Source organism: Phoenix dactylifera, unplaced genomic scaffold (assembly GCF_009389715.1).
Source record: "Phoenix dactylifera cultivar Barhee BC4 unplaced genomic scaffold, palm_55x_up_171113_PBpolish2nd_filt_p 001183F, whole genome shotgun sequence".
NCBI classification, from domain to species: Eukaryota; Viridiplantae; Streptophyta; class Magnoliopsida; order Arecales; family Arecaceae; genus Phoenix; species Phoenix dactylifera.
Window position 1 is genome coordinate 120,582 of NW_024068520.1, and position 11,809 is coordinate 132,390.

The following is an 11,809-nucleotide window of genomic DNA, read 5'->3' on the forward strand; positions in this document are numbered from 1 at the left end:
GATCATCAAATCAGATCATAACTTAGTGATTTTCCCTTATTCGGCACGAACATAGCATGATTTTTAGGTGCGTGCCAGAGTTCGAGACGACTCGAGCAAGTTTCAGAGTCGGCTCGTAACGGGGAGTCGACTCGCATTCAGTCGGGAGTCGACTCGAGGTCAATAGGCGCATAAGGAGAGTCGACTCGCGCATACTTTGGAGTCGACTCGCAGTCGGGATCCGATTTTTTAACCCTAACTTCATCGTTTACTCAACACTTCTATTCACCGCCGCCACTGTTCACAAGCCCTAGAGCCGACTCCTAGAGCGTCTCCGGCCGACCTTAAGGTTTTTCCCGTCCATCTTCCTCGCTTCTTTAGGTTCCTTCCTCTTCCCTAGGTCAAAATGCCTCCTAAAGCCGTTGTCCGGAAGAGACCCCAACCCGCAACCGGTGCCGAGCGGCGTTCCAAGGCTCGGAACGATCCCGCGAGGCCACAACCTCCGGCTCGTTCCCCGCCGAGGGAGGTTCCCTCGAGGCCGTGCGCCGGGAAGGCGGTCTCCACCGGGAGATACGTCGATTTCGACTATCTCTCCCGGAAGGGCTTTACTATAGGAGAGAGACTGCGGGCCCAGGGCTTAGAGTATTTTTGTTCTCTAGATCTCCCCACATACCCTGGCCTAGTTAGGGAGTTCTATGGTACTGTACATAGGGGCGATGGGGGTATCGAGGGCACGGTAGCCGGTGTCCCATTGTTCATTTCGGAGGATATCATTGCTCAGGTCCTCCATCTTCCACAAGTAGGGGTGGCTCCCACACACCCCGAGGATAGGACTGAGGCCCTTACGGCCATTCTAGGACATCCACCTCAGTCCCCCTTAGATGAGGTGTCCGCTAGCTCACTTTCAGTTGAGATGCGGCTCCTCTTGAGTATCATCTCTAGGTCCCTCTTCCCGAAGACTGGCCGCTTCGATTTTGTATCTGAGAGAGACCTAGCTCTTATGTTCTACATCCTCCAGGACACCCCAATCAACTTTTCCAAGATGATGTATAGATACCTATGTGAGCCACTAGATAGACCTAGGCTCACCCTCCCCTATGGCATGATGTTCACTCTTCTATTTAGGGAGGCCGAGATTCCCATTCCTGAGGGGGAACCCTCTCGCGCATTGCGATGGACAGATCGCATGCATCCGGGAACCCTACACAGGATGGGGTTTCGGAAGGTCGAGGGAACCTGGGTTAGGAAATCATCCACCTCCACACATACCACCAGACCTTCCCCCAGTCCTGACCCAGACTCAGACTATCCTACCTTTCCCTCCACTTCTGCTCCCACCACCTCAGCCGGACCCTCCTCCTCAGCTCCACCTACTCAGCCCATGGAGGTCCGGATCGCTCCTGAGCAGCTCCGGGAGTTGCGGCAGGAGATAGTTAGAGATCTCCGGGACGACCTACTTAGGGAGCTCCGGGGTTCAGTGCCTGCTCCTTCTCTTGCACCTTCTTCAGCGTTGGTCCCTTCCCTGTCAGCCGTGGCTGAGATGACAGCCCATGTGCGGGAAGAGATCTACAATGTAAGGTTCCTGATCCAAGCCCAGTTCCACAGCATGAGCGAAGTCACGAGCACCACTCGGAAGATGCGCGATGACATGCGACACGACATGGGCACCACTACCCAGGGGGCCGAGCGCTTGGCGAATGTGCTCATCGCCAAGCTTGACACACTTCAGCAGTCGGTGACCGAGCTCGATACGACACATAGCAGGGCCACCTCGGCCATTATCCGATAGCTCGAGCACGTCACCAATGCAGTCACACTACTTGCAGAGCGCATGCCCCAGGGAGCCGCATCCTCCTCAAGGAAGCCTTAGATATCTTTTTGTATGTTGACATGTATTCTTTTTGCTTTACTTATTGTATTCACAAATGTATTTACATACATATCAATACAATGAGTAGACATATTCTCTTCAATTTTGTGCAATTTGCTCTCTAAATGATTGCGTGTTATACTCACTTCCTTTTTGATACGATGACAAAAAGAGGGAGAAATATTTAATAGATATGTAAATGGAATCAACATAAAAGAAATCAAAAATTAAAACATAATTTGTTCTTAGTGGATTTGGTACCTCGAGGCTCATTATCTCTCTGTTGGGGCTCCTAATGGAGTAATCTCCAGAATCTATTCAAGGGATATTCGGAGATTAGTTGAATCCTACTCAAGAACAAATTGACAGATTTTCCCTCTAAAAACCAAAAATTTCAGTTCAAAAACTTCAATGCATTAAAAGGAAATTCAGAGAATCAAAACAAAGTAGAATGCATATGTTGAGGGGGAGAATCTGAATTTTTAAGAAAGTCAAATCATTAAATATATATAAGCCAAACAATTGAGTGCATGACATGAAGGCTTATATAATTCCAAATGAAAGGGGGAGCTTTAACTCCAAAATTTATTGTTTCACACCTTTCAAGTTTGGATAAATTAAAAAACCAGACACTTGAATTCATTTATAGATTTCATTTCTTTGTTTATTGAGCAATTCACTTTACATATACTAAATGTTTTGTCATCATCAAAAAGGGGGAGATTGTGGAGTGATTGATTAAAATCCTATTTGATTTTGATGAGCTCAAAGCATTTGAGTATATCTTTTGTTTTACTAATGAATTCAATTGAGTGTTTCAGTGAAAATCTTGTTTAAGTGTTTCTAGACTTGGTTCAAGATATTTTGGATAAGTTAAGAAGTCAGTTTGAACCAAAGTCTGAGACTCGAGTTGACTCCGGGATATTACGAGTCGACTCCAAGCGTATCAGAATCACTGGCACGGGCTCGAGTCGACTCCAGATCATTACGAGTCGACTCCGACTGAGAACTGACAGACGAACAGAAAGACTCAACTCAAAACCTGTCAGCGAGTCGACTCCTGAAGTGCGCGAGTCGACTCCGATGATTACCGAGTCGACTCCGGAGTAGTATGAGTCGACTTCAAGGAGTTACAGACAGAAAGGTCAGAGAGCAATTTTCGACCCTGAGATTCGAGTCGACTCCTGTGGAACGCGAGTCGACTCCGATGGTTGGCAGGTCGACTCTCAGTGGTACACAAGGCAAAAGTCAGAGAGCAGTTTTCGGACTCTGAGATCCGAGTCGACTCCCGCAATGCGCGAGTCGACTCCGAGACAGCGCGACCCCAAAAAGACAGAAGACCGAATTATTGTCTCTGGGAGCCGAGTCGACTCCCAGACAGCTCGAGTCGACTCCAAGGCAGCGCTACATCAAAAAGGCAGAAGGCTGTGTTTCGGAAACTGAGAGCCGAGTCGACTCCGGAACAGTTCGAGTCGACTCCAAGACTGGACGAGCCAAAAGACAGAAGATCGGGAGTTCGGGCTCTGAGCGCTGAGTCGACTCCCAGGATTGTCGAGTCGACTCGAGTGGGCCAAGTTGAAAAATTAGCTCCATGGACTTCATGGGATGAGCCGACTCCGAAAATGACAAGTCAGCTCCAGAAGTTGGCGAGTCGACTCCGGGTTAAGTCGAGTCGACTCCCAGTCGCGGAGGTCACTTTAATTCAAATCCGGAACAGTTGCCGAGCCGACTCCAGAAAAGCATGAGTCGACTCCCACTACAGCCGAGTCGACTCCAGATCGCGCGAGTCGACTCCGACCCCAACGGACATATTGTCAGGATGTGCAGAGTGTGCAGAACGGGCAGAAAAAGGTGTCTAACGGCTAGTTTCCGTGGGAGATGGCTTAAATAGCCACAGAGGACTGTAGCAAGGCAGAGAAGCACCATTCCACTCAAAGAAATCAAGCATCCTATCTCTGCCAACTGGTTTTCAACAGAAAAGAAGGAAGAGCGCCATTAACTCCATCCAGCTACCTCTTTCCAGCATTTAAAGAAGTCTCCTCCTGCCCTCAAGTCGACCAGACATTCAAGAGGAGACTCACAGTTCAAGAAGCCCTTCTCTATTCCAACTCAAAAGTGTTTGAGGGCTCTTAACTTCTCTCTAGTTTATATTGCTGTATATCTGCTTTTTAGAAGCTCTGTTTTTCTGTTTGTCCTTGTTCTTTCCATCTTGTCTTTGCTTGATTCAATCAGGGGATTGAATCAAGAGTGTGTAGAGGTTGGTTGCTGAGCCGAGGGTAAAACCAACGTGTAAGGGTTCGATTGTGATCCCGGGAAAACAATCGGGGTGGTTCTAGTCGGTGAGCCTGGGAAAACCGACCGAGTTCATTGTGAGCTCGTAAAACAACAAGTTGGGTTGTGAGCTTGTAAAACAACCGGCTGTAATCCAAGGGGTTATAGTGAATTCCCAAGTGAGACTTGGGGAGTGGACGTAGGAGTAATGGGTTAGCTCCGAACCACTATAAACATTGTGTTTGTGATTGCTTGTGTCTCTCTCTCTCACTCTCATTTCACTCACAGCACATAGCAACTAATTAATCATCTTGCAAAAGTATTAATTAGTCATCCTCAAACGTTTTAATTGCAAAATTATTTTAAAACCCAATTCACCCCCCCTCTTGGGTTGTCTATCTGGGCAACAGAGTAGGACTGGGATTCCTACTTGAAATAGGATTCCTACTGATGAGAGCACAAAAGTGCGATCTACACATCACTTAAATTAGTATTATTGCTAACACATAATGATATATGGATTGCTTTTGTAGATAGATCTTTAATGGATTATGATTATTGATATATGGATTGCTTTAGTATTTGATCCGTCGTAGACGTAGAAAGCACGATGAATGCTTAGAAATTGAGTTCATATGTTCATGAAACATATACCATGATTAGATCTATCCTGCATTAAATCTTAAATCAAGAACCATAGAGTTTATTCCTTGGATGCAATATCATCAAGGGGGATTCCAGATCCCTACCATTTTTATTTCATTGAATTGTGTTTATTATTCTCTGCATTTTAATTTCTGAAAATCAAAACATAATTTTAATCCACAAATTTATTAAATTAATTAATCTAAAATTATATTAAATAATCTCATATACATTTCGTTCCCTGAGGATTCGACCTCGGACTCCCGAGAATTTACTACTTGTGCGATTCTCCTGCACTTGGGAGAACAATTTTATTTTTGCATCAAGTTTTTGGCGCCGTTGCCGGGGAACGGCTGATTTATTAGTATAATTTTAGATTTAATCAGTATCTTAGTATTTAGTCTTTTTTTTTCTTTCAAAAAAAAAAAAAATCTTTATTGCTGTTTTTTTATTCCCTGCATAGTCTGCATCAAACTCTGATATCTGAGTAATCCACCATCTGATTGCACTCAAATTTCGTCGGCTACTGTAGGACACATGTTTCTTTCATCTGAACGGTCTGATTCATCTGAACCGTCTGTTTCTTTCGTCGGATACAACCATTAAATTAATATAAACTTTGCTGCTGTCTGCTTTGAATTTTCTGTGTTTAATTTTTTTGTTTAGAATCAGAATTTTATCATCATCATATCTCATTAACCCTTGTTGCTACTTGAAAATTGATAAGAACTTAAAGAAAGATCAAGGGTAATCATTAAAAAAAATAATAAAAAAAACAAAAAAACAAACAAATAAATAAACTCTAAAATTTTGTATGCTAGGTTGGAATAGGGACAACACTGGACGCCTGAATCGACAAACATTTGACAATTCCTTAGATCATAATATTGAAAATCTTACGCAAAATCTCAGATCTGGTGAGATGGCTGATGATGTAGGAAGTCACCATGGTGATGAAGGTAGACCCCCAGTTATGACACTTCGACAATACTTACATCCCACTAGGACTAGTCAATCTTCATGCATGATTATTCCTGAAAATGTAGGACACTTTGAAATCAAACCAGGAGTAATTCAATTGCTGCCAAAGTATCATGGAATGGAATCCGAGAACCCTTATCTTCACCTTAAGGATTTTGAGGAAATTAGCATCACATTTAGAGTGCCAAATGTATCGGAAGATGTCCTTAAATTAACCTTGTTTCCTTTTTCCTTGAAGGATAAAGCCAAAACATGGCTGAACTCCTTGAGACCAAGATCGTTAGGAACATGGCATGATATGCAAAGAGAATTCTTAAAAAGGTTCTTTCCCGCACAAAGGACTAATTTTTTGAAAAGGCACATGAGTAATTTCCAACAAAAAGACCATGAAACATTTTATGAATGCTGGGAGAGATTTAAAGATTTGCTACTCTCTTGTCCTCATCATGGGTTTGAAACATGGAGAACCATTAGTTTCTTTTACGAGGGATTGTCTCCACAATTAAAACAATTTATAGAGACTATGTGCAATGGTCTATTTTTGGAAAAGCAACCCGATGAGGCATGGGACTATTTAGACTCTCTCGCAGAGACTGCACAATTATGGGATACAGGGGATAGAGTGAATAAACCTTTGCCTAAGCCTACTAACATTGGACATGGGGGCCTTTATAACCTTAGTACTCAAGATGATATTCAGGCTAAAATGGCAGCCCTTACTAGGAAGGTAGAGAAATTGAACTTAGAAGGATTAAACCCGTCAAGACCGTAGAACACAACAGCGAGTGTTGTAGGATTTGCGAGATGCCTGGCCATCTCATCACTGATTACCCCACAATACCCGCATTCAAGGAAGTCTTGCACGATCAGGCCAATGTTATGAATACCTATCAAAAATCTTTCAATAATCCTTTTTCGGGTACTTACAACCCTGGATGGAAGAACCATCCAAATTTCAGGTGGAGGAATGACCAACCTCAACAAGTATATAACCCAACTCCTCCACCTCCGCACCCTCATTATGCACATGCACCCCCTCAAAAATCCAGTCTCGAAGAAACTTTGCAATCTTTCATGCAAGGTCAAGCTAAAATCAATGATGAATTAAGAAATCAACTGACAACGCTGACCACTGCTTTAAGTGCTCAAGAGAAGGGTAAGCTACCAGCTCAACCACAACCTAACCCTCAAGTCTACGGCGGTAGCAATGCATCATCTTCAACTTCGCATAAAGAGCAAGCAAAGAGTATAATAACTTTGCGAAGTGGAAAGATTATTGACCGACCAGTCCCAGAACAAACACAAGTCATACCTGATTCTGACCATCCCAAGACAAAAGAAAAGGATAATGAAGAAACCGAAGCACCAACATCTACTGAAAAAATTGAATGTCCTTTTCCTGCACCATTTCCACAAAGATTAAAGCCCTTGCAAAAGCTTGAACCAAACTCTGAAATTCTTGAGCTTTTTAAGCAAGTAAAAATCAATGTACCTCTTCTTGATGCAATCAAACAAGTGCCTTCCTATGCAAAATTTTTAAAAGATTTGTGCACTGTCAAGCGTCGTTTAAATGTCAAGAAGAAGGCATTTCTGGCTGAAAATGTGAGTGCAATTTTACAGCATAACATTCTTCCTAAATATAAAGATCCAGGTTGCCCAACTATCTCGTGCATCATTGGCAATTTTAGGATTGAGCGAGCATTGCTAGATTTAGGGGCGAGTGTGAACTTGTTGCCATATACGGTATATGAGCAACTCGGTTTGGATGAGTTGAAGCCAACAACTGTCACCTTACAATTAGCTGACAGGTCAGTGAAGGTCCCTAAAGGAATTATCGAAGATGTGTTGGTCCAAGTAGACAAGTTCTATTTCCTGTTGACTTTATCGTATTGGACACACATCCGGCTTCCAATTCACCATCTCAGATTCCGGTCATCTTAGGACGCCCATTTCTTGCAACTTCTATGCATTGATCAATTGTAGGAATGGTGTCATGAAGCTTTCTTTTGGCAATATGACTTTGGAACTGAACGTCTTTAGTATAGGCAAACAACCCAGTGAACATGAAGAAAGTAAAGAAGTTGAATGGGTTGAAACCATTGCGGAAGAATATTTGTTAAAAGAAACATTTATTGAATCGGCCGACTAATGGTTTGATAGATTGGTGTTCTGAAGGTACTACTGATGATACAGTCCCACCTATTTTAGATAACTCGGATGGTCAAATTTTTAAGGTAAATGGACACAGATTAAAATCTTTTCTTGAGAATTTTGCAGATGAAGAGGACTCCTTTTCCTTGGAGGAGCCTTCTTATGACTGAGCATGACGGCCAAGGTATGTGTATATTAGTTAGAATTATTTTTTTTTTCTTTTATTTTTTTTCTTATTTTGTAGGTCTTCTTTTCTGGAAATCAACAGCTCAAGGTATTCTTCTTCTCTCTAATATTCTTTTCTCTATTGTTTCTCACATATAGCTTTCTTGCATCTTTTACATTGAGGACAATGCAATATTTAAGTTGGGGGGAGGGAAATATTTTGCAAAAAAAAAAAAAAAAGGTTTTTGCATTTGATTTATTCCATTACTTTCTTTTCTGAGCAAATGCACATGTATTTTCATATTGAGTTTGTGCAACTATTAATGCAAGGAATACATGCATACTATGACTGATCAGCGACCTATTATTAGATTCCCCACACGTGTACTTAATGATAATAGGAAAGCCTCAGGAGTTCACATTTGTTAACTGGCATTTTTGTTAGCCTTATCCATAAAAGAAGTATGAGTATCCTTGTTCGTACCATAAGGTTCAGGATTTGGTTTTCACCTAAAGATAGAGGTTGAATATCCCAGTTAGATTACTTAGGTGCCTTATGATCCGACCTTGGTTGACCTATAGTCACGATGCAGTCACATATATAATAAAAAATATATATATGGTTCAGTCCATCTTCTCTTTTCTTGCACAAAAAAAAAAATAAAAAACAAAAAAAAATCCTCATGATGACAAGTCTGTCCTCGTGGCGTAGTCTGATTCGAGTAATTAAGCCCGAGGGGTGTTTCACCTAATGTCTTGAGCCAACTGGATCGGGGGTCATTGGCTGAAAGCTTGCTACACGGATCTTACTAGAGCCTAATGGGGTTGGACTATTGTAATCGTCATATGTGTTTTAAAAATAAAAATAACAATAAGCATAAATAAGGTTGGTTGGACTGAACCTAGTGACATGTGGTAATGGTTGGTTTGACTCCATTGTATTGGACCTCTGTGTACCCGGGTTGTTTAGTTGGGATTGATAGCTCTTTCTTTATATGCGAACCATTCTTGACAAATTTAGACAACAAGTGATATTCTGAAAATTTGATGCATCAGGTTCTAATAAAGTGTAGAAAACATTTGTGGACTTGAGTAGAGCACCTAAAACTCAGGCGGTGCTCTGTTGTGGTGGAGGTATTAGTACTCTGAGAAAGTCATATGATTTGATGCACACTACACTTTTATATTCCTTGCTTTGACAGTTGCCATACTTGAAAATATTTGTCAATTAATTACATGTGTATTAGCTTAGGGTTTATTTTTATTAGAATCTCATGTCATATAATTCATGATGTTTGTGGGTAACATCCCTGAAAACCCTCACGAGACAACACTCGTCCACTAGGGTAACCTAGGGATTTAACGGCTTGTTGCACGTGCTAAGTGCAATCGTGATTCCTACGAAAGTGAGTACTTATCTTAATTTTATGCAATTAGTTCTAATAAAACATCAAAGGACCAACCAACACTTTTTGTACTCTCATTTTATCAATTGCTTGTTAATTGCTAGAGACTAGCAATAAGCTAGTTGGGGGGTGTGATGAGAGCACAAAAGTGCGATCTACACATCACTTAAATTAGTATTATTGCTAACACATAATGATAGAAGTGCTGTATTAATATTATATTTTTGTAGGGTGCAGGTGATCGGAAATCAAAGTTAAAATGCACATTGGGTTCAAAAAGATGCATCATAGTAGGTGACTAGTCAACCATATGGGGTCAGTCCCAGTTGCACACTAGAAGGAGCATTAGCCGACTAGGTGCAGCCACATCCAACGATCAAGCTCAGCCATCCAGGTTCATCACCCGTGAAGCATCCTTCATGCGTCCCAGCTCCAGCTCCCATCCCGTGTCCGTGCGATGCATTCCTCCCAAGCTTCCATTCATCTGTTGCGCTTCTTCCACGAGTCCAAAGCCACGCGTCCCAGCGTTCGCATGCAGCTCATCAACCCGCGATCCAGTCCCCGTCAGCCATTCCAGGCTTCCGAGTCCATTTGTTCAGCCGAGATCCCAGCTCCGTGATCGTGATCCGCCCGTGAAGCTTCCATGTCTGCATCCCATGCATCCAAGCATCCCAAGTCCCGACTTCATCCCAGTTCTGCCTCATCCGCGAAATCTCCCATCTAGCGTCCGAGTTCATCGTTCGGCCTCCCAACCTCCCAACGTCCACACGTCTGCCTCCCAGCTCCTTGAGCGTGATCTTTCAGTTCAGCTTCCACACGATCGATGTCCGCTTCTGCCGCAGGTTCCGCATCCAAGCCCCAATCTCGTCTGTGTTCCCAGCCTCCTCCCTATGTCCCGGCTTCATCCAGTGATTACATCTAAAGATTCCATGTCTGCATCCCATGATCTTCAGCTTCTCCCAGATCCCACAAGCGTCCGCTCTCACACGCGTCCGCATCTCAAGCACCGTGTCCCAGCATGCAACCGCTCACCTTACGCGTCCGGATCCTTCCGGAGGGAGCATCCCGTGGGATCAGCGATTCATCTCAGCTGGTCTTCATCGCGTGCGAGAAAGGGGGGGAAGTTAGCTGGTTATTTGGGGCTCCCATTCGAAAACAGAGGGGTCTGTCATCCCTCATTCGAAAAGGGAGGCCCATTCAAAAGAAAGAAAAACAGAGGAAACAGGGGAGGCCCTGTTTCCGAAAAGAAAAAAAAAAAGGAAAGAAAGAAAATGAAAGGGGGATTAAAGTTTTCAATGAGCGGCTAAAGTCCTAGGGAGGGTGATGGAGGAACCTTTGATGTATTGCTCTTTGAAGTAAACTCTAAACTTTTGCTTTCAATGATTTATATCTATTGATATGCTCTTGATCCATGCGTAGTTATTTTGTAGATAGATCTTTAATGGATTATGATTATTGATATATGGATTGCTTTAGTATTTGATTCGTCGTAGACGTAGAAAGCACGATGAATGCTTAGAAATTGAGTTCATATGTTCATGAAACATATACCATGATTAGATCTATCCTACATTAAATCTTAAATCAAGAACCATAGAGTTTATTCCTTGGATGCAATATCATCAAGGGGAATTCCAGATCCCTACCATTTTTATTTCATTGAATTGTGTTTATTATTCTCTGCAATTTTAATTTCTAAAAATCAAAACATAATTTTAATCCACAAATTTATTAAATTAATTAATCTAAAATTATATTAAATAATCTCATATACATTTCGTTCTCTGAGGATTCGACCTCGGACTCTCGAGAATTTACTACTTGTGCGATTCTCCTGCACTTGGGAGAACAATTTTATTTTTGCATCACCTACAATCCTAATTAGATTAGGAGTTTTAAATTAAAATTGGATTCCTACTTGGAATAGGATTCCTAGAAGACCTAATTGGATTAGGACTTTGAATTCAAATAAGAGTCCTAATTGGATTAGGACTAAAATTAAATATGTCCTAATTTGGATTAGGGTTTCTTAAGTCACAATTAATTATTAATCTAATGAATCAATAAGACTCCTAATTGGATTAGGATTGAAGAGTTCAATTGAGTCAAAATTGATTTAAGTTCTAATTGGATTAGGACTTACCTAGATTGGATCCAAACTGGTTCACCCTTGGGCTAAGCCTAATTGGATAGGGCTAAACCACATTAGGGGCTCCCAATCCTCATTAGATGAGGATTAGGTTAACCAAGTAAGAGGGGCATGAGCCCCTCTCATCTACTTGGTGCGGCATGAAAGAGGGGGCCGGCGCCCCCTCTTAGGAAACTAGTCTAGGGCTCCTAA

The 11,809-nt window shown here is 42.2% G+C and overlaps 1 pseudogene; it reads right to left on the minus strand.

The window, feature by feature from the left end:
* Nucleotides 1–6,101: 6,101 nt before the first annotated feature.
* On the minus strand, nucleotides 6,102–6,199 carry LOC120108121 (annotated as a pseudogene).
* Nucleotides 6,200–11,809: the final 5,610 nt, after the last annotated feature.